At 38.5% G+C, this 6,665-nt stretch overlaps 1 protein-coding gene across 2 annotated transcripts in view; it reads left to right on the top strand.

Moving 5' to 3' along the window:
* The window catches only part of NEK7 (NIMA related kinase 7), a 69,171-nt gene that overhangs the window by 17,695 nt on the left and 44,811 nt on the right, over positions 1-6,665 (top strand). The window lies entirely within an intron of this gene.

Raw genomic sequence — 6,665 nt, 5'->3', positions numbered from 1 at the left:
CAAAAGGCAGCTTGAGCTCAGCCTCTAAGCAGTATTATTTTTATTCTTTTCGATTTGTTTGGAGTTGCATAGAGATGTTTGTTATAATGCTGTTATCCTTTTAAAAATTCTCTACTGGATTTACACTGAAAATCTGTTGACAATTTCTGTGGTAGTGATGGAAACTAGAATTGTAATTCTGGCTTCGATCTCTTGAGAAATATTTAGCTTATTACTCGAAGGAGCGGTGTTATGAGTCCTGAAGGGTGTTTTGTTACCTTAATACATTGCATAACAGCGTGCGTCAGGTTTTATAGACTATTTTTCTAGTGTTTCTGGATTTTAATAATTTTCTTTTGGCTGTGCTAACGCATGTATTGTAAATTTCTGTAATATCTTGACTTGCTGTTCCATTTCTGTTTTTTCCTATGCTCTGCAGAACTAGGGGGCAGGGCTAGAGCTGGCAGTCATTTAAAATAAATAAATAAAAACGGGGTTCCTCATTCTGGGAAAACTGCCAGATGTATACTACTTCAAAAGCTGAAATATTTTCTGAGAACTTTGATCAACAGTCTTGAAACATTAGGCTAGTTTTTCCTTCATTTCCAATGCATGGGAAAACAAAAAGGTCAAATGTGACTCAAAATGCGTCAGTTAAGGTGGATGTGGAATGCTGTGGTGCTTGAAGATGGTCATAAAGTCCGGCCTTTTGCTGTTAGCTACGAAATTTTTATAACAGTGTTTGTGTAAAGATTACAGAGGCATCATAGCATGCGTACTCTTAAGAGTATTTCAGAAGTCAGTATGTAAAGCTGAATTTTCATGTTAGATTTCTCAATTTGACAAAAGATTTTTCAACTATGGAGAAGACATCATGCTGTCCATTTGCAGGTGAAAATTTCTATAGCAGAAAAGCTAGTTCAACCGTGTAATATCTAGGGACATATCTGGTGTTTAGTAGGAAATAGGGTAAAGATTTGTGTCTCTTCCAAATGGCTTTATCCTGGTAGTGTTCTGATTGCCTTAAAGTAGCCAACATATGCTGCTGTTTTTCCCTGTGAATGTTACTGACTAGTGCACATCAGGAGGGAAGGTGTTCTGTGATCTGTAAAACAGCCTTCCATGTGAAGGCTGGGTCTATGTAGAATACTATTTGAATAGAAAGTAAGACTTGGGTAACCTATAGGGGGGGGAAAAAAAAAAGATACTTCCTAACTGTATCATGAAATACTATCTGGATTTGCTTACTTTCCATGTTTCTCTACCAAGATATTGTCTCCAAATCCTGTACCTCATGTTTTAAAACAAAAACAAAAAACAAGCGCCACCAACAAAAAGTGGGAGAAAAACAAAACAAAACAAAAAAAAAGAAAACCAACACACTGAGATCTGGACTTATTTCTCTTTTCCTATTATCTTCCCTTTTTCACCTCACATCTTAACAACTACATGTCTTCCTTTCTGATTTTGCAAGTCTTATCTCCCTCTTCCTTCCCCCCCAAAAAAAAGCTTCATTTTCCTGGCTGGGTTGAGTCTGTAGCTAATCCCTTCCTGTCTATTTGACCAGTGGTACCCTCTGCTTGTCTTTGGCTCCAAGGTCTGATGTGACTATTATTCTTCAGTTATCCTCTCTTAGTGTTACTGGATCTCAGGCCTTTATTTGTTCCAAAAGGATTGCCAGCTTTGATTTTTATTTTTTTTATTTTTAGTGAAGCTTTCTGACAAGAATGTTTATTTTCTGCTATTAAAATTTTACTTGGCTGAAATATGTGCAATATTGATAAATGTTATATTAATGTGTACAAAATGTATGTTTGTGGAACTCAACGTGAGCAGAAGCAAGTGGCAGTAAGATGCTGTGGGAGGAAGGACAAGCAGATGGTGACAGAAACCGCTCTTTCTGAATCTGTAGTTGTTGCTGAGTCCAGATGACATGAAGAAGTAGAATTCTTGATTTGGTTTACAGTCAGATATGTATCAGGGTGAAAACTACTTAATTTGCAATTTCTTTCTAGCAATTTAACCAGAATACATAAGATTAATTGTTGGGTGATTCCTTCTAGTTCTACCCTTCACGTTTCGTCTTCCTGCGTATGGTTGGCCTTCTTGGAGTTAGGGAAGTGGTATTTATAATAATTAGGTTCTCTCTTTTTTCATGGAACCATGTTTTTGAGATGCTGTTGTAATACTACCTAAATGAAACCAGAACTATAAAACAAATCTTTATTCTTCACTTTCACTAATGTCTGGGTGACACTTTGAGTCAAAGAAACATCAGGAAAGATCAACTGCAGATAAGCTACTAATGTAGTAGTCTAAATTTGAAGAGCTTCTAGATAAGTTTCTTAACAAGTGTGAAGTCCAAAATACATGGAATAGCCTGAGGAAGAAGCAGTGCATCTCTACCACTACCATTGTAAGTAATCCTTGCAAGAGAACCATCAATACCCTTAGGTACTACTGCATGTCATTCTGGGTGTCATGCCACTCTAGTGGTTGCTTGGAAAGGGGAAGAAATCCTCACGAACTGTTCGTAAAGGACAAAACCACTGAACATCTTTTGTAAATGGTTACAATTGCTTTATCTCTGATCTCTTGGTCTTTATTCTTTCCAGAAGCCTACAAGATACTTCCAGAACCAAGACTGGTAATTAAATTTCAAAATGCTACAGGATAGCAAAAATGGGCATCAGAGAGGAGATGCATTTTATGGCATGTAATAAAATCCTACCTCTCTGACCAGTCTTTGTTCCACGGAAGTGCAAGCTACTTGTCTTTCTTGATTGGTTATATTTATAAAACAATTACCACTTCTACTATCATTCTCCCCACTGTTTGACTGTGTTTAACATCCACAGGTACAGATCACCTTTTTTTCAAAGTTCTTAGATTGGACCAACTTCTTGAACAACAGTTCTTCAGTGATATTAGGCTTGGCAAGATGCTCCCTCTATTTCAGACCTAAAGGAAGGACTGAAAATCTTCGTGAGTCCCCCCTGTTGCACCAAGTCTCTGCCCTTCATTTGATAATCAGTCAACGCATTACAATGCAGGAAAGTCTGTGAACTGACGGTTGATTTTGTGTTAGGTGGAGGTGTGAACTGTGGAACTGGTATGAACTTAGATATGAGTGGCTTAAAATGGTGTATTTTAAGAATATAACACAAGACTTGTAAATATAGTCTTACTGTCACTGACTGGATATTGTTTGTTTGATATGGTATTTTTAAAATAAACCTTGGCTAATCAAACTATTATGTGAAGCTGCACATTTCAATACAACTGCAGATTGTGTTGAACGTTTCTGCTTCACATTGTTCCACCTTGCCTTCCCTTTCACTCCAGTATCAGAGACCCCTATGTTTGTGATTCAAAAAATGAATCCTTTAATCTTCCACTTACATTCATTATTCATTGTGCATTGTCAGTGGATTGCTACTTCAGCCTTGAATTAGAGATAATTAATCTTAGGGAAGCACTTGTAATTTTACACTTTATGAAGCACTATTGTCTTAGCACAGCAGTGCAGTGGTGGCAAAATGCTCTAATGCTCATTGTTGCTGTTCAGTATCTCAATATTTGTGTGCATTCAAGTCTTTATTTTGCTTATTTGTCTGTAGACTTATGTTGCGGCAGGCATGTTTGTGTTTTGCTTTAGAAGAACTTTTGTTAAGGCATCTTTCTTTTACACAGATTTTTTAAGCAGAACTAGATTAAATTGACATTTAAATGGTAAGGTTAAAAGACTTCTATTCTTACTACTGAAGAGGAAGTCTTGGAAAAGTGCTGGAGGAGTAAGCGTTCCTCTTTAGAGCAAGAGGAATGAAGTAGGCTCCCACCTTGGCATGTTTTGAAAGCGGTACCGTGTGAAGGAACACTGACACATTCATTCGTTTTACTTCAGAAGCTAAGTTAAATCAGTTGCTGGTAATTGCGCAAATACCGTCTGCACTTAGGAGCTAAGGCTTGATGTTTTCCATCTGGTGGTTAAATGTTTTTCAGCCTTCTTGCTCTGTGCAGAGCTTTCAAGGAGCAGGAGTAGTGTGTGAGCATCTATGTAAGAAGTTTTCTCAGGAATTTGATTTCATGTGTTGCAACCTTTTTGTTTAGTTTACACATCTGTGTAGGGAACAGTTTGTGTTCTGTATCTTAAAATAGCTTAGAAATAGTTCTAAAAGTACTGCTATCTCCTGACAGTACTTAAAACTGATATTTCTAGAATGCCAAAAGAATACAGTTTCAGTAAGAGCTTTAAAAGGTCCTCTTACATCTCTTGAGCTGTTTTTGCCTAATTGTTTTCAGGAATTAATTGCTAAATAGGGCATGGCACTTCTCAAAATGAAGCTTTTGATTACACTTTGTGAAAACGGATGCATCATAAAAATATTAAATATATTTTTTGCATATTAATAGGTTTTTCACAGCAAACATAATTACTTTGTAGAAATGTTAATCTTACCATAGTCCTTGAAAACAGAAACTAGGGAAGAATAATTAAAATTTTAAATAAGATTGCATTATACTCCATGCAATTTGTATGGACTAAAAAAACACAGCTACAACCTGAATTACCCCGTGATCCTGACCTTGTAAGTGGAGTCAAGAGTTAGAATTTATTGTTAGTACAACTGATGTCCAAAAAGGCTAACCAAAATGCAGGCTTTCCATTATTAGCCAGTTACAGTGATGCTAATACTTGTAGTCTAATTGCTGCTAGTTCCCAGCAGTTGATGTGCACAAACCTCTCCCTCCCCATGACCCCATTCAGGCTCACCCTCCTGGCTGGTGCGAGGTGTCCCCAGCGCCCCGAGCTCCTTGCTGGGAGGAGGATGCTGGGGGTGGCAGCTCCTTCCTCCTCCGCTACCAGCTGCCGTGTGTTCGTTTTGACATGCACTTGAAAGGATGTTGTTAAGCTTTTGAACTCTTTCACTGTGGCTTCTGTTTTTTCGTGTGTGTCGTTCTTCAGTGCTGAATCATCTTGTGGTGGTGAAGTGCAGAGGGTTTGGGTTCTGTTCGCACTAGTCTCCCCGGGGGCTGACATAGGTTTGTGCCTGGGATCCAAGTGGAGCAGCTTGGCAGACTGCAAGGATAATCTGATCGGAAGGAGAGTCCACTGCCAGCTGTTTGGTACGACAGGGCAGAGATTCCTCAGATGCCATGGATTGGATGATGTGTTTTTATAATTTTGTTGAGGAGGTTAATGTCTGAGAAACTGGAATTCTGGATTTTTAGGAAGAGGCCTTTACAGTCTGTTGAGGTTAGATCTGGGCCAGGACTGTAAATGTTCAGATTGTCTGTCTTTGTGTTTGTAAGGACCTCATAAGACTCAGTTTTTCTTGAACCATGTTAGTTTATTCACGTTTGAAATACTAAGTTTAGATGAAGCTGAGACAAATTTGCCACTCAGCTGTATGAAGTGTAGCAAAACTGTAGGGGAGTCATGTTAATAAAACTTAAGTCTGACCTTTCCTGAGATCAGCTGCTTGGCCTAGTCTATGCTCTGTGATGGCTTAATAACAAATCAGAAATACTGGGAATGCCAGCCAGAATACCTGGACAAAATTTTGTCTTTTTCTTCCTTGATCCCAGATCTTTCCCAGTCCCGTGCATAGGGCTTTTCTTTGGTCTGTTACACCTCTATGAGGGGTAATGATTTACATCCTTACTAGAGGGGTAGCTTATTTAAAAAAAAAATAATTAAAAAAAATGCTCAGAATGTTTGCTTGTTTAGGTGTGTTGGGAAATACTGCTCGTATAGGTAAGTTAATAAGTCTGTTAGTAAGCAGGTGTCTTGAATTTTTGTATAGGTGGTGATTGATAGGTTACATGGGCAGTCTGTTGCCTGCCTGTGTTGTTCTATTCCTTTACAAATACCCATCGCTTATGACAGAGAAGTGAGAATTATTCTAAATGCAGGATAATAGCATTTAATTTCTACCTCTTCACATTTGAGGAAGGTCCAGAACTTGGAAGCAGTCCTCATCTGCCACGTGCTGTGGCAGCCTCTGCTGAAGTTGTTATATATGTAATGTCGATTAACTGCCTGCAAGGGTTTGGCTTAGGTCAAAGTACTCAAGAACAAAGAATCAAAATGTGCGTTTCCAGTGGAAACTCAGTAGAGAATTAAAGGGCTTGGTCGCTTAGCGGTAATCTACAACGACCTGGGAAGTGTTTATGGAACTTGCCCATGGTAAAGATAGCAGAAATACCAGGTAAGGGATTGAGTGAGGAATTGAAACTGAAACAGTCTTTAGCAGGTCCAAACTGCTCTCTCTTTTCCCCTGCCACATTGCAGGTCTTTTGCTTTTAAATCTTGAAACTGTGTTTTGAATAATTTCTCTACACTGCATGACCAGGTAATTTGTGTATGATTTTCAGTTTAAAAATCTGTTTGCAGCTTTGATTAGGCTCCCCAATATGTTGGGAGTTCTCCATATCTGCACCTGGATCTCGGTATCATGTATAAGAAATGTTCTTAACTCATTATCTAGGGCTTAGCAGACATGCACAACTTTGCCATGGTCCCGTACTTTATCCCCCTGCTACTCAGTGCACACTTTCATTGATTGTTTTTGGGAGAGGAGGGTGTAAAGTTTTCCTTTTGCTGGTCTCGTAGTTTACTGGCAAAGGCATTTATGATCTCATGCCTTCCAAGTACTTTCACTGTTAATGTGCTACCTCTAATA

The sequence above is a fragment of the Anser anser genome, assembly GCF_964211835.1.
Source record: "Anser anser genome assembly, chromosome: 8".
Taxonomy (NCBI): Eukaryota; Metazoa; Chordata; class Aves; order Anseriformes; family Anatidae; genus Anser; species Anser anser.
Note: the sequence above shows the minus strand (reverse complement) of the source record. Positions and strands in the feature narration are given on the sequence as shown.